At 47.6% G+C, this 20,227-nt stretch overlaps 1 protein-coding gene across 2 annotated transcripts in view; it reads left to right on the forward strand.

Annotated features, from left to right (window-relative positions):
• The window catches only part of PROSER1 (proline and serine rich 1), a 216,685-nt gene that overhangs the window by 76,925 nt on the left and 119,533 nt on the right, over positions 1 to 20,227 (forward strand). The gene's annotated exons all lie outside the window — the stretch shown is intronic.

The following is a 20,227-nucleotide window of genomic DNA, read 5'->3' on the forward strand; positions in this document are numbered from 1 at the left end:
TTCTCGTCGACGAGCTAAGCACAAGTACCGTCAAAGCCGAAGATAGTCATCTCGACAAAGGAACCACTGTCTGCGGCACTCCTGTCAACAGCGTTGTTACCGTCAATAAAGACGCCACCGTCAACGAAGACTCTATAGGTGCCGAAGATATAACCGTCGATGCTTTCCAAGAGGGCGACCTAGTCAACGGCCTCGTCGACGAGTTAAAACTCAGAAAAACATCAGAAATCTCCTCTCCTCACACCTGCACATGGTTCTTCTAGTAAAATGTCTCTTTTACTGCCCGCTCATGTGTTGGATGACAATGAGTACGATGAAGAGGACCCCTTTCATGTGGCACGCAGTCCCTCCGAGTTGCATGTAAAGTGTCAACCAGAGGACGATGAGTTGGAGCATTATGAGCAAACTGATTACGCTCCTACAAAGCATTGCCATCAACAGTATAAAGAGGAAATTGTCTCTCTACCTTTATCTCTGATGTCTGACCTACAGCTCATGCTTAGTGACTATCACAGGCGTGTCCCTCCTAGGCACCCTTCACCAACACTGCCTCCAAAACCACTATTGTTTATGCCAATTCCAAGTGCCCCTCAAATAGCTCCCTTCCAGGATCCAACTCCCTCAGAAGATGACGTGGATGTGGGACACTCATACCGAATGAAATGATTACATGATAACACACCCCTCATCTTCAATGCCGCCTCTGGTGGAATCTCCTCTAGAGGATATTGGTGGATTTCAAAACCTGCTCGAGAGAGCTGCAAAGAGGTTCTATTTCCCAATACCTACAAGATAAACAGATTGTTTTCTGTATGGCTTTAAGGAATCGTTTTGTTAACTGGCAAAGCTATGCCCATTATTGATTACATTTGGGAGGAAGGCATTAAGGTGTTGAAGACCCCAGCTTCGGTAGCCGCAGTGTTACCGCACCGTCACAAGAAAAAAAAGGCTACTGAGGATGTTCCTGCATGTCTTACTGGGCACTCTAAAACTAATTCCGTTGTCATGAAAGCGGCCCAGCACCGCTCCAAGAAACCTTCGGCCCCTATGTCAGCGCCCCCAGATAAAGAGGGTAGGCGCCTTGACAATATTGGGAAACATTGTTCCTCAATGTCAGGACTAATGGTCAGTGCAGCCAACTCTTAAGCAGTTATTGGAATGTACGACCGACAAATGTGGTCGGACATTGCTCCGTACATAGACCAGTTACCAGAAGTTGTCAAAGCAGAAGACAAATAGGGTGATAGTGAACATAAATAAGAAAAGGTTGAGACAGTAATTTTTATTTATTTACTATTTAAAACCCTGAAGAAATCGAGGCATAATTTGCCATTCGACAGAACATGTGTTGGCTGGCTGTCTAAGTTGTATCACTGCTATTTGAAATGGATGTACAGAAACTTTCCCTTTGGCGTAATTTGATGATTTTTTACCTTTGAGTGTGGAGAACTTTACAGTGAATGACTCCCCAAATGGAGTGTAATAGAAGGGGTTGTTTTGATAGCCAATTCCATATCTAGAGCACTATAAGTTATGATACAAATCTTTAACTTTTTTCCTTAATATACTGCAGAGTGCCCTGATCTGGCTATCTGTTCAACTGTGGTTGCGAAGAACATTCCAGAACCAGATGTGGTGGTTGCCTAGAAGAGTCCCCCACTTCTGGCTTAGGATGCCAAGTGTCCCAGGATAGCACAGATCTTCACTGGTGGGCGGACCAAAGGATTGGCTAGTATAGTGCTTGGGAAGGAGATTGCCCCAGTTACTGAGGGGTAGAGAGTAGAGGTTACCCTTGTGCCCCTGGATGACAAAGAAATGGTGCCCATAGCCTACATGCCTGCTAATACGTCCAAGTGTAGGCAGGGGATCACCATCAGTGGGCAGAGGTTTGGAGGTTCTGAGTGCCACAGGAGCCATCATGAATACTGTAAGGTGTCTTCTGGTGTCCTCAGAGCATGTATTCCCCAATACATTCGCCAGGTTGTAGTAGCAGACAACCATAAGTCACTACCCAGGGGCTCTGGTTCCCTTTGAGTGAGACAGGTTCTCTAAAGGTAGATCTGAGCCCCGCCATGCTTGTGTATTGTCTGTTAGGCAGTGATGTGGATCACACTATCTAGAAGGAAGTGGAGCTCCAATCACACCTTGAGATGTTAGGGTTACCTAAGTGAGTGTGCCTGACCACACAGTCCAGGGCAACCCAAAAGAGGAGTCAAGGAGACCTAGAGCCTGGGGAAATGGTTCAGGCAGCTGTCAAAAAGAGGAAGGGCAGGGGTCATGGGAACCCAGCCCCTGAAATGTCCATGGTCCAGGAGGAAGGGGATCCTAAGGAGACCACCCTGGACCTACTGGGTGGATACTGCAGCTTTGGGAGACAAACCTTTGCTTGCTGGATGGCAAGGTGAAGGTTGGCCCACCAGTAATGAGTTTGGTATAGCTCAAAAAGAGTGTCCAACTGTAAAGGGCTCGAGGCGGCAAACTGAGGGCCAGGCAACTGGTGACACCTATAGATATCACCTGATCCGTTTGGAGAATGACCTCCTATATAATGAGCCTTAGGTTCCTGAGTCTAGGGCAACTTGTGAGTTGGTGGGTTCCCAGTGCTCCAAAGCAATGCTACTGGGTGTGGCTAATGTTATACCCCTGGAAGGACATCTGAAGTAGGACAAGCTCTATTCCAGGCATATCACCCATATCTATTGGGCCCCGGGTGACAACATCCTCAGATGCATTGTTTAGATTATGGCCACATGCCAGGCCAGTGGAAGGTCAGGGAAAAAGCTAAAGGTCCCCTGGTTCCCTTACCTGTTGGCACCCCATTTGAATTGGTGGATATCGACATTGTTGGGTCTCTGGACCCCAAAACTGCCTTGAGCAACAGATTTATCCTGGTTTTGGTGTGCCATGCCACTAGGTAACCAGAGGCCATACCTCTGAGATCTGGTTGCCCCTGCAGTGGTTAGGGCCTTGATGGAAATTTTTGACCGAGTAGGTTCCCTGAAGAAGAAGTGTCTGACAGGGGAGCAAACATTATGTTGACCTATATGAAGTCAAGGTCGGATGTGTGTGGGGTAACTTATAAGTTCTCCACCCTATCACTCTCAGACTAATGGGCTTTGTTGAGAGAACCTAAAGGTCTCACTTCCACCTCATGGCCTATCTGAGGCCATGAGGTGGAAGAGGGATGTCCTCTTACGATGCCTGTGTTTTCCTTTCAGGAAGGTACCACAGAAGCGAGATTTGATTAGCTCATTTGAGCTCCCCTGTGATCGCCCTGTTAGGGGACCTTACAGTATGGTGTAGGAGAGTTGGGAGCAAGCTCCCAGGAACCTCCTCCAGAATGTAGTTGGCAACATGTTGGCTCTCAGAAACTAGATGCAGCAATTCTGGAAAAGTCCTCTGAAAAACTAGACGCCAAGCAGGAGGTAATGAAACCCTGGCATGACTGGAAGGCTACTCTGGTCGTGTTTCAACCTGAACAGAAAGTATGTGTGATGGAGTCAGTAGATCCCAGTGCCCTACAAGACAGCTGGTCAGGTCAGTATGGTGTGAAAGTGAGAAAGGTGGAAGTCACCTTCCTGGTGGACCTCAGGAACCCCTCATGGCAGTCGCCTCAAATCACATTTTGAAAGGTCTGAAATCACCATGCTCCTGGTGACAGATTAAAAAGGTGGAAGAGGAGAGGGAACCTCTCCCTGACCTCCTGTCTTCCAAGGAGATGGATGGATGGATGGGTCAGTGGAAGGTATCAACCTTTCCCCTACCCTGCCCCCAGAGCAGCACAGGGACTGTCACCAATTGTTGGATCAGTTTGCCTCTTTGTTCTCCCTCACCCCTGGTCTTGCGAATTTGTGTACTCGTGATACTGACACAGGAGATAGCTCACCAGTGAAAAATTAAATTTACATGCTATCTAATAAGATGAGGGCTAGCCTTAAGGAGGAAGTCTCCACGATGCTGCTATTGGGGGTGATTGAGCACTCTAATAGACTATACCTAATTGGGAATCACATCCAAGTTCAGCCAGACCACAGTCCCTTCAGACAGCTCATGCAGATGAGAGGCGACATCCTCAAACTGTTGAGGTGGTCCATCGCCCTACAGGCAATGGACTTAAGGGTGGAACTCAGCCCTGGGTAAGACCACTCCAGTGCTGATGGTCTATACAGGGTCTTCCACCTTAACGATGACACTCCCAGGAGTTTGAGTAGTTCTCCCCACTTTGAGATGGGAGGGAAGACACATGTTGGACCTGTCAGCCTTAGGTTGATCTTCCCCCAACATTTTGCCTCCTCCCCTCCTATTTGTCATTCGGGATACTTTTGTTTCTTCATTTATCTGTCCATCATTTCCACTTTCATGCTACATCTTGGGGTTGTTTTTAACTTCGGTTCGTTTTTAACTTCGGTTCTGTAGGTTTGTTTGTTGTTGCCTTAATTTGTTTTGTCATTTGGTGCTTCCTTTTACAGCACCAAACAGATAAGACAGACTATTAAAGCAGTTTCTAACTTGGTTTTACACTTCGGCAAATCCTTTAATAGCACCAAACAATGCACAAAATATTGGCTTTTTAAAGTGCCTATATTTTGGGTAGAGCTGCATATAATCAATTTTTCCTTGAAACCTGTGTCCTCAGTCTCCTATGTATTCAACCTCTTCTCTGTACATACAAATTATGTCTCTTTTTAAAGCGCTGAAACACAGTAACTAATCAATTTCTCCTTAAAACCTGAGCTGTAATCCTCATTTTCATATGTATCCACCTAAATCGCTTTCAGATTCCCTGTATTCATATTCACTTAGCTACTACAGAAGTAGCCTAACGGCCGCAGCTACAATTGACTCCACTCTAATCTATCCCACGCCTCTCCAGTCTTCCCCACTCTGCTCCATTCTACCCCACTCTGCTCCATTCTACCCCAGTCTAGCCCATTCCCTTCAATGTACCTCATTTCACTCTACCCCTCTCCACTCTATCCCACTCAAATCTACTGTGCTCAAATCTACCCACTTTACTCCAATCTATCCACTACACCCCACCCTCTACACCACCCCACTCTCCCCCACCTTCCACTCTCCCCTACTCCACTCAAATCTACCCCAAACTACTCCATTTCAGTCTACCTCACTCCACTCCAGTCTACCCCAGTATAACCCACTCTATCCCCCTCTGTACCACTCAACTCCAACCAGACCCAATCTATCCCACTCCACCCCAGTGTACCCCACTACACTCCCATTTACCCCACTCAGCTCCATTTTATTGCAATCTACTCCAATCTATCCCCCTCCACTTGAATCCGCTAAATCTACCCCACTCAACTCTACCCCAATTTCCCCATCCACTCTACCCCAATCCACTGTACCCCACTCCGCTCCTTTATTCCCCACTAAACCCTAACCCAGCCCCATTCACCCTACCCAAGTTTACCTGACCCCAATCTACCCCATGTGCACCTACCGCACTCCACCCCAGTCTACCGCACTCCGCTTCAATCTACCCCGGTGCACCCCACCCCATTCCATTCCAATCTACCCCACTCCAATCTACCCCTTTGCCCTACTTCATCCCAATCTACTGCACTCCAACTCCAGTCCACCACAATCTACCCCACTGTACCCCAATCTACCCAACTCAAGATCTACCTTAGTCTACCCCACCCCACTCTAATCTACCCCACTCCACTCCAATATGCCCCAATCCACACCACTCCACTCCACCCTCCACACAACCCTACCCCACTCTGCTTCGATGTACCCCACACCACTTTACCCACACCCACTCCACTAGAATCTACCCCACTCCAATCTACCCCATGTTACTCCAATCCACCCCAATTTACCTCATTTCACTCAACCACACTGCACTCCAATCTAGCCCAGTCTGCCCCGCTCCACTCCAATATACCCCACCCCACTCCAGTAGAATCTACCCCAGTACACCCCACTCTACACCACTCCACTCTGACCTGATCTAACACAATCTATTCCAATCTATCCTAATCCAGCTCAATCCTAACTAACAAACTTCAATCTGCCGCACTGCACTCAACTCTACCCCACTCCAATATAACCCACCCCACTCCAGTATACCTCACTCCAATCTACCCCACTCCACCTCAATCTACCCAAATCCCCCCAGTCCACACCTATCCAATCTACCCTACCCCACTCCATCCAATCTACCCCACTGCACTACACTCCAGTCTTCCCCAATCTACTCCACTCCAGTCTACCCCACTGCACTCCAGCCTAACCTACCCCACTCCACTCCAGTCCACTCCACCTCATTCTATCCCTCTCCAATCTGCCCCACTCCACTCCAGTCTACTCCAATCTACCCCAATCTGCCTCAATCCACCCCACTCTACCCCAATCTACACCTCTCCACATGGATCCAATCTGCCACATTCCATATCTAATTCACCCCACCCCACTACACTCCAATCCACCTCAATCAGCCCCACTCTGACTCAATCCACCACATTCCAATCTGCCCCACCCCACTCTACCCTACTCCAATCTACCAAACAAGAGTCTACCCCACAAATACACCACACCTCGAACTACACCATTCCAATTTGCTCAAGTCTACCAACTCCACCTGTCTACTCTAACCCAATTGCCCAATTCCAATCCACCCCACTCCAATCTACTCCACTCCAATCTGACCCAATGTAACACACCCCATTCCAATCTACCTTACTACACTCCAGTCTACCCTACTCCAATCCAATCTACCTCTCCCCATTCCAATCTACCTTAATCTACCACACTCCAGTGTACCCCACTCAACCCCTCCCGAATCCACTCCATGCCTCTCAACCCCAATCTACCCTATTCAAACCACCCCATGCCACTGCACACTTTCACCCTCCTCTCCCGTATACCCCATCTATCCCACTCCAATCTACCTCATGCCGCTCCAATCCAATCCACTCCATGCCACTCCAGGCTTTTCAAGTCCTCTCTAGTACACCCCATCTACCCCACTCCAATTCACCCCACCCCACTACAATCTACCCCATTCCAATCTACCCCACTGCAATCTACCCCAGTCCACTCCTGCCCAGTCTACCCCACTCCACTCCAATCTACACCACTCCACTCTACCTCACTTTCACTCTATCCCACTAACGTTTGCTATGTGTCCCACATGTCCGCCGGTGCAGAATTGGGGGTCGCTCCTTCAAAGCCCAGGCCCCTGCACTTTGGAACTTTATCCCACTGGCTACACGCAGCACCCACGACCACTAGGCATTCAGGAAACTGATTAAAACTTGGCTTTTCCCCTCCATCTAGCCTCATTTCCTCTGCTCACCTGTCCGCTAGCGCTGGGACGCCCTGTTGCTGGGGCAGCTATGCGCTCTATAACATCAGCTAACATAACATGCTGAACAGGAGCCACATTGGTGCACAACATGGCTAAAAACATTGCCAAAGCCAACAGCTCTCACATGGGCGAGATCTATTGTTGTTGCCAATGCTTGTTAATACATATAAGTCTGAGTTAGGCCCTAAACATCCCGTAAGGCAGGGGGCATTCTATTAAAAAAGTTTGACACGTACTCTTATGTTTTACTTGTTCTTGTAGTGAAAAACTCCTAAATTCGTTTTTAACTACAGTGGGGATTACTGCTCCTTTAAGATAGCATTGCTTACCATGGTATATTTAATAAGTGATCACATTTGCTTGGGAACAGGTAGAAATGTCAAGTTTGGTGTTTAAATAATTGAAATTTAAAAGCCTCTTTAATGGTAAGGTCGGATTTCAAGTCACTGTTATGAAAATGCCACTTTTATAAAGTTAGCATTTTCTTGTCCTAACCAATTTGGTGCCTGCAGCCTGTGTCCTCTGTCACAAGACTAGGATTAGCATGGCAGTTAACCTTTTAGCATTCCTCCCAGACGGTGAGACAAAGTAAGGTAGTTGTTGGCAGAATGGGTCATCCTCCAGGATGTGTCTGGAAGAACTGTTTCTAGTCCCACTTACATTTCAAAGGAGCTTCCTCAGCACTCGCAAAGAACTTCATACCCGCCTTTGTTCACCCTCAGACCTCTTGAAGCCTGAGCATGGAGGAAGAAAATCCCAAAACCATCTGTGGGGGTCCAAATATTTCTTCCATTTCAAAGCTGGCACCAGGTATAAACCTAGAACCCTCAGAGGCACTTTTCAGTTTACTCCCGGACCTGCGGAGTGCACTCAGAAAGTCTGCCCTGCACTTGAAAGGATTGACCTCCACTTGAAAGGACTGCCCTCCAAGTAGTGCCCACCCAGTTCTGGACCCTTCGAGGCAGGGCTAAAGGTAACCAAAAAGCCAAAATGCAAAATCCTTGGGAAAGTTTCAGCCAAAAAGTGTTATGAGAATCAACAGAAGACCGGGACCTACTTGCTCGCAGCTCCACCCAAGGTGCATCACCGATTGGCCCGATTTTGTTGTGGCTCACACTCCGTTCTTCTCTGCAGCAGCAGGTCTTGTTCAGCAGGTCCTCTCAGAAGTTGTAGCCGTCCTCCTGGAGCCCTCGTCTGCTACAGCCTGCCACTTTGTCCCGCTGGAAATGTACTTAAAAAGAAAAATTTTTACTTTGTCCAGCGGCTCTCTTAAGATGACACCTCCTCCTCTAACACAGCCAGCTCCCTTGCCCTGCTGAAATTTACCTTCTAAGACATTTTTTCCCCCAAAATTCTAAGCTCAAGGGTATGTGGAGACCGCGCCAGATCCACCTTGTGTATTTCAATCGCACTCCATCGTGGTCAGCCATAACTTTGGACTTTGCCCTGCACTTGCACGACTAGATATCTGCTGTTGGCCCTTTAATCTTTTAGGTCAAATTTTTACTAATTACATGAAAAATTCATAACTCCGATTCCACTGATTGGATTTTTGTTGTTTTGCTGTCAAATAATTAATTAGATTTTATTCTATATTGCGAAATTAGTGAGGGATTTTTCTTGTCATGTGTTTTTGCTGATTACTCTTTGTGTGCTGCATAAATACTTTATATATTGCCTCTAAGTTAAGCCTGGCTTCTTTTGTGCCAAGCTACCAGAGGGCTAAGTACGGGTTAATTTATAGAATTTATTTGGTTCATCATGACACACATTGTGGTTGTTGCTTGAGAATGATTCACCCCCTCCCTCAACCAAAAACCCAATTTCTGACAAAAGATTTGCAGTGATTCCACAAAATTCCTCACTGACTATACATGCAGCCAGGCACCAGATGTCTCTTTATGTATTGTTTACTAGACATGTTATGAGACATATTGTCAACTTATAGTAGTCCTAGAGCTCACCCATTGCTTACTGTTGGTTGGCTTCATGGTAAATCATTTGCTTCTTCTTATGTGTGAGCTTTTGAGGGCTTTACTTTCTCTTCATGCATTTTTTCTTCCCATGGAGCAAGGGCTCGTTACTTGTGTCCTAGGCTGTTCTTCTTTATTTTGTTTGTTTAAGCCCTCCTCAAGAGTGTTTTCCATCTTTCTCCCTTATGTACCTCTCCTTCCTCCTTTACTCTAATGTGGCTCTTTCTCTGACTGTGTGCTTCTCCACTGAGCTCCATCCATAATGTGCTCACTGTCGTGTGCTTCTCCTGCATTTCTATCTTGCTTGTTTGCTTCTTCCCACAGCTCTGTGTTGCGCTGCATCGTCAGTTTGTTTTCCCCCTGCTCCACGTTTCTCACTCTTGGTTTGCTTCCATCCCCTTCGCCGTCAATGTTGCTTCCCAAAACCTCCTGCTGCTGTTCCAGCCCGCAATCTGTAATTCCAAGTCCCCATGTTGCTTCCCTTCTCCTACCCATTTATTTTTAGGTTTCGCCTGGCGAACAGCTGCACAGCAGCGTTTCGCGCAGGCGAAATCTTTTGAGAATAGTATGTGGCTTGTGTCCCGCCTCTGTCTTCCAATGGCTAGCTCCATAAATGGAGGCTAGCCATTGGAAGAGACAGGCGTCTGTCATTGTGCGAGGCAATTCGTGGGCGTTCCGGCGATTGATTTTTTTTCCCCTCTCCGCCCCTTTTTAAAACGTCATGCGGCGGTGGGCGTTTTTTTTTTTTTTTGTCAAGGTTTGTTTTGGTCATTTTGCCAAAGATGGCGGCCGGGCAGTAGCTTACTTGAGAAGCTCCACAGTGCAAGTAGGTCTAATGCCCCCCCCCCCCTGCCTATGGCCCTTCCCGCCCCCCTCCCGCTGTTACAGCACACAGGGCATGAATGCTCTTTAATTTGACCCCTTGGGGAGTGTCAGCAATGTTTATAATCTTGCGGTTTTCGAGGTCTCTGGTCCGATCTAACCTTGTTTATTGACTAAATGCACAGAACGGATTGTCACTTCCTTTTTAAGTGTTTGTTCGGCTTCTTGGCGCTGATGAGAGTTTCATATTGGGTCCTAAGACGAGTCTCCGCCTGACTGACCACTCCCTGTTCTGTCCACCTGCGTGACCTCTCTTTCCCCTCCCGCCCCCATAGCCCCTGCTTCTTCCGCCTGCCTGATCACTCCCTGCGGCCCATGTTCAGTCCGTCTCAGTGACCGCTCCCTGTTCTGTCCGCCTAATTGACCCCTCTCTCTCCCTGCGGCCTCTCTTCTGCCCGCCTCAGTGCCCACTCCCTGCGGCCCCTGTTAATAGTTTAATGATTAACTCGGCTACGTCGCTGCCCTTTAGGGCCAAACTGGGCACACTGCGCGCGCTTTGGGTACCCTAGCTGGCAGTGGGGCTCGTGCCCCGGCTGTACACGTCTCGGGGGAGCCGAGCCAGAGGTGGGGGTTAAGTGGGGAGCCTGCTGTGTACAGCCCCACCTCTACCACGTGTACTGAATAAGCCGAATTAGCCTCCCCCAGTGCTGTTTCAGGGGGCTATCTAGACTTCCTGCCAAGATGCGGATTCTAGCTAAGGCGGGTTGGGTTGGGGCCAGGCTGGCAATTGGCAGGCCTCTCCTTGGCAGGGCGATCGCCGCTTCTCTATATGCTTAATTGGCACTCAGAGAACAGCTGGCACCCGTCGTGGGCAGCGTCCGCTTCCCCATGTAATTGCTTACTCTGTAACCATGTGCAAGTAGGTCAAATGCACCCCCCCCCCCCCCGCCAGCCTGGCACACCTGGTTTCACTTTTTTATTGTTAAGTGCCTGGCATGTATCCCCTCACCATCAGCACCCATCGTGCGTCTTCCATACCAACAGGCTCATTACCGCCACACCGTACATTCACTTTTCATTGGCCGTTCACCTGGGTCGCGAATGAGGCGAGACTGCAAGCTTTGAGGCGCTACATGAAGGCCCAGGTACTTCCCAAGTCTAGTGGCGTGCGGTGCTCTTGAGGCCGGCAGACTGGCACCAAACCAACTGGCAGATGGCATCCTTGCCCGCGACGTGACTGGCTTTACCCCAGCCCTACCAGGGCGAAACTTTGATAACGTCAGTAATATTTCTGCACATGTCACTTTAGTTTCATGTAGCTCTTTTTTTTGGCGAGCGCACTGCTTGCTTTGTGGAGAGGTTTTTGTAGGTAAAAATAAAGCGTCTTCTGTTTGGGGATATATACATATACAAATACTGGGCGCAGGCTAGTACTTGCTGCTATCTTGCGATTCGTAGTTTGAAAGTTACGCAGAATGGCTGAGAATATGACAATGATTAACATTTGGCAATTTAATAAAATGTCTGCTTGGGTCTTCTTCCCGCTGTCCGTGTGCCTGTTTCCCCCCCCCCCCCCCCCCCCCTCCCGCTGTCACGGCACACAGGGCATGAATGCTCTCTGCCATTGCATACCCTTGGCCAGGGTTTCAACTTCTGACCCTCTTATCCCCGCCTTCCGGATGCACCTATTGCCGCGGTCCATCACGTGCCTTCTACACAAGGGCACATCTCCACTCTGGAAAGATGTGCTGTGGGACGGCAAGCTCCGTTCAGTGAACACACAGCGTGCAGCACAACCAGCAGCGAGCGCCTTGAGGCGTGAGCATCAGCCCTATGATAGTGGCAGAGATATCCGGCCAAGGGTCCGATTCCACGTGGCTCTGATCATTCTGGTCCATGGGCAAATAGCACATCGCGCAGGGGTCAAAATTGTGAAATGATTGCACTGTTTGGGTAGCCGGAGCGGTAAAATCTGATCTCTGTTACATTCCGACAGGTCAAAAAAATGATGGAATTTGGGGGGGAAGGGTTGGAATTTAGCGGTACTTGGATTTTGATGCATGTTATTAGCGAGAAAAATAGGTGCTGTTTATTGCATCCCATAAATGTTGAACCCCATGTTGTCAGATTTTATGCCATGATAAATTTAATTCTGAGTACTCCTAGTCAGACCCGGAGTTGTCTGGTCACTCGCATGTTTCTGACAGAACCCATCTTTGAACCTTGACCGCGCCGTCACTGGTGGGCTGTAGGGAGAGGACGGTGACCCGAGTGCTTTTCAGAGACATCTCAAACTAAAGTTAGGCCTTGGTGAAACTTTGTTGGCCCAGTCGGAAGTTGTGCACTGTTGAAAAACTCCACTTTGTGTGAATCCTATACTTGGTATTATTAACAGCTTTTTTTGTTGATGGTTAAAAAGATTTTGTTTGTAAAGGAAACAAGATGTGTTTTTTTTTTAACTACTAGCCTTTCAATTGTAACTAGTCGCTATTTTGGGATCACATTTTTTAAAAACATTTTTGCTTGCAGTTTAAAACCAGGTCCTTTCATTTGAAGCGTCTTAGTAGGTCAGATTTGAAGTGCAAAAAATGTTAAGTGCTTTTGTTCACGGTGAAGTGGGCTCTTTGCTCTAGGAAGCAGACACTGTTAAGTGGGTGTCTCTTTAGTACCCGGATGACGTCACATCAGTGCACAATACATACCTTGAGTTTGCTCTCCTCTGTCGCGCGTTCTAAAAAGGATGTCATTGATAATGGCCAGGTGGTGTACTGTGCAGTAAAGCACGACCAAGGCCACGTCCTATGGATTTGTATGTGTCATAAAGCACTACAGGGTGATTTGCTTTATACGTACGCTGCACTTCACAGGGACAATGTGTCTTCTCACCCTGAAACTTCCATTCGGAACCTTCCAGAGAGGCAGATGTTGCAGAGCAAGGGATGGGGCTTTCTTTGGGTAGGTGTGGCTCACTTGGGACATTACAGCATTTTCACGTCTGTCACACGACAATGTTTAGAAGGGTTATCTTTTGTGTGCATGTTAGTGTGCTCCGTGTTTTTTTCCATTTAGGTTCGGAATGTCTTGCTTAGTGCACTCTAGGAAGGTGTGGGGGGGATGTCTGGTGACGGAAGTATACTGGGCTGCAGTGGTATCTGAAACAGACCCTCACCACGTACCTTGTGTGAGGAGGAAGGTTGTCAAGTGGGGCATTCCTCCCGCTTCAGCAGTCGGTGGCACCTGTGATATCGCACATGAACAATTCTTGTCTGATACGAGTCTAACTTGGTTGTTGGTGGTGACCAGTGCGGAAACAGAATACTTTGTAAAGTGAGCTCTTGTACGTAGGTGACCTGATGGGTTTTTCACTGCTGCTCTGTGCAGTTACAGGACTCCATTTCATACCAGTATGTGGAACTGTATGTGTTAGTTTGACTGGAAACAACTTGTCAATAACATGACCTGATCTGTAAGGAACTAAATCAGGCAGGGGTTATGTGCCAGGCCCAGCTGCTTCGTGCCCAGCCTATGCTCAGATTGCAGAGAAAATGACCTACTCTGGTGTCCGCCCCTCACTGCTACCCTTACATCTGCTGACCTAGTACTTTTTTGTGTGTATGTGGGTATGCACACAGATGACGATTTCTGATTCCGCTTCACTGAAAATGCCACCCACGGTGGCAAAAGGAGGCAGAGGTTAAAAAGGGACAGGCTTGAATAACTACATAAAGTCGCTGTGTGTGTGTGGGGCTCTGGGGGGGGGGGGGCGGGTGTGTGTGTGTGTGTGTGTGTGTGTGTGTGTGTGTCTCTGTGTGTGTGGCTCTGTGTTTGGGTGTGTGTGTGGCTCTGGGTGTATGTGTGTGTGTGGCTCTGGGTGTGTGTGGCTGGCTCTGGGTGTGTGTGTCTGTGTGTGTGGCTCTGGGTGTGTGTGTGTGTGGCTGGCTCTGGGTGTGTGTGTGTGGCTCTGGGTGTGTGTGTGGCTCTGGGTGTGTGTGTGTGTGTGGTAGTAATTGCTGTCTGCTGAGCTCGTTCGTAGGGTATAATAGGTCTCACATTTGCGAGAGATTAAGCTAATGGCAATGTAAATGACAATACTAAAAAACAAAACATGTATTGGAGGGTCCAGGGGAATATTTACTGACCTCTCTGCTCGCTCCCCTACTCTAGAATACAAAACACACATCAGAGCAGACAAGGTCTGGAAAAAGTGTGTAGCTGTAATGGCGAATGTGCACCTGAGGATGCGTGTGTGAACACATGCTGTTGAAACCATTGGCTACAAAAAATCCCATCAGACCACCCTTATGGTGGAATTTGCGTCATGTGGGATGTTCACTGATCATTCCATGTCACAACCGACCATATAGTGCCGATGTAAAAATGGATGTCAGAAATCTAGCCATGATATCCATCATGAAGTGGTATTTACTAAAGTGCAGTGCTCAAGTGACAGTGATGAAAATGAAATTAAAATTGACTACACAGGCGCTGTATGACATTCAGAACGCAATCTGTGTGTCAAAGGATAAAACCACGCCGAGTAGTAAGACTACCTCTTGGCGCTGTGCAGGTCGGTCGACATGTTTCAGCCCATGGGGCATTGCCCAGGCTTTCTTCAGGACCACAAATAGAAAGGCTACTGCAACTATGAATGATGTGTAAGATGAAAAAAACAGCAAAGGATATACTCAGAAAAAAGGTTACATATCTACCAGGAAACATCACATTTGAATGCCCACTGGAAGGAGAGAAGGAAATCTTCTTCCTAGAAAACAAAATGTTTTACAAAAACACTATGTTACACACATTCATCCACATGAATACCCAGAGACCATACAAACAAAACACACCTGCATGAATGATTTGCATTCAGCGTTTCAATGAATAAGCATCATAGCTTAAACACCATAAGGCATTTCCTCATGGTGTTACTCACCCAGCTTTGTGTGGGTGAAGACCTCACCTCACCCGGCGACCGCTCGGGAGTATGAGGCCCCGCTCTACAGTGTAGAAAAAAGAGGACACAATAAGCACCTAAATCCACTGTGTCCATGCAAATTGCTCTACACAATAACCCAACAGACGTGTGATAGTCTCCCAACTATCCTACCAAATCACTAACCCACCATCAGACACTTGAAAAACACACAAGCTGTTGTTTTATCTCTTGTCATAAGACATAAAGATACTTGAGTTAGCCTCTGGGTAGCTGTTTAGTAACTCAAAAGAGCCTGCATTTAATTGCAGTATATAATTGTTGATGAGATGTCCCAATCTCTCCCCCTAGGATAGTGACTAGGGCTGTCTATAGTAAAAGGCCACTCGAGTGCTCAGATACATAAACCTTGAGCCATAAAGTCCTCAGACAATGTTGAAAAGATGTCCTAATCTATGCCTCGAAAATTGTCCATGGTGAAGGGCTACTTAGATGCCCAACAACAAAAATCCAGCATGGGCACTCGAGTGGCCTTTTACTATAGACAGCCCTAGTCACTATCCTAGGGGGAGAGATTGGGACATCTTATCAACAATTATATACTGCAATTAAATGCAGGCTCTTTTGAGTTACTAAACAGCTACCCAGAGGCTAACTCAAGTATCTTTATGTCTTATGACAAGAGATAAAACAACAGCTTGTGTGTTTTTCAAGTGTCTGATGGTGGGTTAGTGATTTGGTAGGATAGTTGGGAGACTATCACACGTCTGTTGGGTTATTGTGTAGAGCAATTTGCATGGACACAGTGGATTTAGGTGCTTATTGTGTCCTCTTTTTTCTACACTGTAGAGCGGGGCCTCATACTCCCGAGCGGTCGCCGGGTGAGGTGAGGTCTTCACCCACACAAAGCTGGGTGAGTAACACCATGAGGAAATGCCTTATGGTGTTTAAGCTATGATGCTTATTCATTGAAACGCTGAATGCAAATCATTCATGCGGGTGTGTTTTGTTTGTATGGTCTCTGTGTATTCATGTGGATGAATGTGTGTAACATAGTGTTTTTGTAAAACATTTTGTTTTCTAGGAAGAAGATTTCCTTCTCTCCTTCCAGTGGGCATTCAAATGTGATGTTTCCTGGTAGATATGTAACCTTTTTTCTGAGTATATCCTTTGCTGTTTTTTTCACCTTACACATCATTCATAGTTGCAGTAGCCTTTCTATTTGTGGTCCTGAAGAAAGCCTGGGCAATGCCCCATGGGCTGAAACATGTCGACCGACCTGCACAGCGCCAAGAGGTAGTCTTACTACTCGGCGTGGTTTTATCCTTTGACACACAGATTGTGTTCTGAATGTCATACAGCCCCTGTGTAGTCCATTTTAATTTCATTTTCATCACTGTCACTTGAGCACTGCACTTTAGTAAATACCACTTCATGATGGATATCATGGCTAGATTTCTGACATCCATTTTTACATCGGCACTATATGGTCGGTTGTGACATGGAATGATCAGTGAACATCCCACATGACGCAAATTCCACCATAAGGGTGGTCTGATGGGATTTTTTCTAGCCAATGGTTTCAACAGCATGTGTTCACACACGCATCCACAGGTGCACATTCGCCATTACAGCTACACACTTTTTCCAGACCTTGTCTGCTCTGATGTGTGTTTTGTAATGTAAATGACAATGCCATTTATTTATCTGTTTTCAAAACCAACACATAAATACAAATTTTGTCATTTACAATGCCAATAGCTCTAACTTTTCCAAAGGCAAAACCATTGCATTGCAAATGCTTGTTTAGATTGGTGTCCAGTTTTTTCTTTTTTCAAATCTAGGCATTCCACTCTTACTTGTTCAACTGTGTCTCTCCATATTTTGACAAAAATAATACACACTGCCTTGGTAAGCAAATATTTGTGTAGCTGTTTAGAAGTGTAATACAGTTTGTACATATGATAGAACAGAGTCCTGCTCGGAGTGGTCCCTATTGATATTTTGTGACTTATTCAGCAAAGATCCTGCTATACAGGAGTGTGGGCTGCTATTTTGACCATTTCAGAGGTTACGCATTCTGTCTCCACCCCCTCTGGATGCTTTAATGAAGATTATGCTTGAAAGATTCGATGTCCATCTATGGAAAAAAAATAAAAGTTCTCACACCTAACTAAAGTTTATGCCAAAATACTTAAAGACGGTGACTGTATTGTGGAGATTTAACTTATGAACAAGATTGTAAAATGTTTTACTCCATAATCCATCCAAAATCCTCAAATGCATCCCAGTTGGTGTGCACCCTGAATAAATTGAAGAGTACCCAAATAGAGATGCCAAGTCAAGAAGTCAAGTCAAGAAAATTTATATAGCGCGCTACATACCCATAGGGTCTCAAGGCGCTAGAGGGGGGGTGGGGAATTACTTGTCGAATATCCAAGTTTTAGGTTGCTTTATGAATGCTAGGTGGTTCTGAGTAAGGCGAAGGTGAGTGGGAAGTGAGTTCCAGGTTTTAGCTGCCAGGTAGGAGAAGGATCTACCTCCCATGGTGGTTTTGTTGATGCGAGGTACCATGGCAAGGGCTTGGTTGGAGGATCGCAGCTGACGGGAGGGGGTGTAGAAGGACAATCGTGTGTTGAGGCATTCGGGCCCAAGTTCGTAAAGTGCTTTGTGTGCGTGGGTTAGGAGGCGGAAAGTAATCCTCTTATTTACGGGGAGCCAGTGGAGGTTTTTCAGGTGACCAGAAATGTGTTCTTTACGCGGGATGTCTAGTATGAGCCTGGCTGAAGCGTTCTGGATACGTTGGAGTTTTTTCTGGAGTTTTGCGGTGGTACCGGCGTATAGTGTGTTTCCGTAGTCCAGGCGGCTCGTGACCAGTGCGTGGGTGACCGTTTTTCTAGTTTCGGTGGGGATCCAGCGAAATGTTTTTTTGAGCATGCGAAGAATGTTGAAGCAAGATGATGAAACGGCGTTGACTTGTCTGGTCATCAAGAGTGAGGAGTCCAGGATGACGCCCAGGTTCCGTGCGTGGTCCGTCGGGATGAGGGCTTTTCCAAGGGCTTCTGGCCACCTTGAGTCATCCCAGGCGGAGGGGGAGGTGCCTAAGATGAGGACTTCTGTTTTGTCTGAGTTCAGTTTCAGACGGCTGTGCTTCATCCACTTGGCTACTTCTTTCATTCCTTCGTGTAAGTTGGTTTTGGCGGTGTTAGGGTCTTTGGTGAGTGATAGGATCAGTTGAGTGTCATCCGCGTAGGAGATGATGTTGAGATTGTGTTGGCGAGCGATGGTCGCAAGGGGGCTCATGTATACGTTAAAGAGGGTGGGGCTGAGTGACGATCCTTGTGGCACGCCGCAGATGACTTCAGAGGCCTTTGACTTGAATGGTGGGAGGCGGACTCTCTGTGTTCTTCCGGTGAGGAACGAGGTGATCCATTCCAGTGCTTTTCCTTGGATTCCTACGTCTCTGAGGCGCTGTAGAAGGGTGCTGTGACAGACTGTGTCGAAGGCAGCGGAGAGGTCGAGGAGGATGAGGGCGACTGTGTCTCCATTGTCCAGTAGAGTTCGAATGTCGTCTGTTGCTGCGATGAGGGCGGTCTCAGTGCTGTGTTTGGCTCGGAAGCCGGACTGTGAGGAGTCGAGGGATTTGTTGGTTTCGAGGAAGGCGGCGAGCTGGTTGTTGACAGCTTTCTCAATAACTTTGGCCGGGAATGGAAGAAGCGAGATGGGGCGGTAGTTTTTAAGTTCGGTGGGGTCAGCTGTGGGTTTTTCAGAAGGGCGCTGAGTTCTGCGTGTTTCCAGCTTTCCGGGAAGGTGGCGGAGTTGAGGGAGCAGTTGATGACATCTCGGAGGTGTGGTGCTATGATGGAGTCTGCTTTGTTGAAGATGTGGTGAGGGCATGGGTCAGTTGGGGATCCTGAGTGGATGGAGTTCATCAGGCGGATGGTGTCCTCAGTGGAGATTGGGTTCCAGTCGTTAAGGATGTTCAAGGGGGGTGAGGGTCCTGCAGAAGATTGGGTGGGTTGGTCTTCGGGTCGGTTGTCGAAGCTGTTGTGGATGTCTGCGATTTTGTTGTGGAAGAAGGAAGCTAGGGAGTCGCAGAGGGCTTGGGAGGGGGTGATGTCGTTGGAGTTGGCTGAAGGGTTGGTAAATTCTTTGACGATGTTGAATAATTCCTTGCTGTTGTGGGCGTTGTTATCTAGACGGTCTTTGAATGCGGCTTTCTTGGCAGACCGGATTAGTTAGTGGTGTATGCGGGTAGCGTTTTTGAAGGCGTCCCTGGTGCTGGTGTTAGGATCTTTTTTCCAGGCCTTCTCGAGAGAGCGACAGTGTTTCTTCGATTTCTTAAGATCATCGTTGAACCAGGATGTGTTTTTGCTGCCTAGCTTGATTTGGCGTTTTTTCAACGGTGCTAGGATGTCGGCGCTGTTGGATAGCCATTGGATGAGGTTGATGGCTGCTTGGTCGGGGTTTGAGGTGTGGGCGGGGGGGGTTTAGTAGAAGCGATGAGGAGATCTGGTCGCTGGTGATTTTGTTCCAGTTTCTTCGGAGGGTGGGTTGAGGATGGTTGTGGATTGTGGTCTTATTGTAGGTAAAGTGAACGCAGCTGTGGTCCGTCCAGTGAAGAGCTGTGGTGTGACTGAATGAGACATGTTTGCTGGAGGTGAAGATGGGGTCGAGAGTGTGACCTGCAATGTGGGTGGGGGTAGTGACGAGTTGTTTGAGTCCGAGGTTGGCGAGATTGTCCAGAAGGGTGGAGGCGTTGCGGTCGTTGCTCTTTTCCAGGTGAAAGTTGAGGTCTCCCAATAGAATGTATTCCTTGGAGGGGAGGGCGTGTGGGGTGATAAAGTCAGTGATGTCGTCACTGAATTGTGCACGGGGTCCTGGAGGCCGGTAGAGGAGGGTGCCTCTGAGTGTGGTCTTGGGGTCGGTGTGGATCTGGAAGTGAAGGTGTTAGGCGCTAGCGAGGTTGACGTCTGAGCTGGTTGAGATGCGGATGGAGTTCTTATGGACGATAGCGATGCCTCCTCCTGTATGCTTGATGCGGTCCTTTCGGATGATCTTGTATCCTTCCGGAATGGCAATGGTGATGTCTGGGGCTGAAGAAGCATTCATCCATGTTTCTGTTAGGAAGGCGACGTCCGGTGAAAAGGTGTCTAGTAGATTCCA

The sequence above is a fragment of the Lissotriton vulgaris genome, chromosome 8, assembly GCF_964263255.1.
Source record: "Lissotriton vulgaris chromosome 8, aLisVul1.2, whole genome shotgun sequence".
Taxonomy (NCBI): Eukaryota; Metazoa; Chordata; class Amphibia; order Caudata; family Salamandridae; genus Lissotriton; species Lissotriton vulgaris.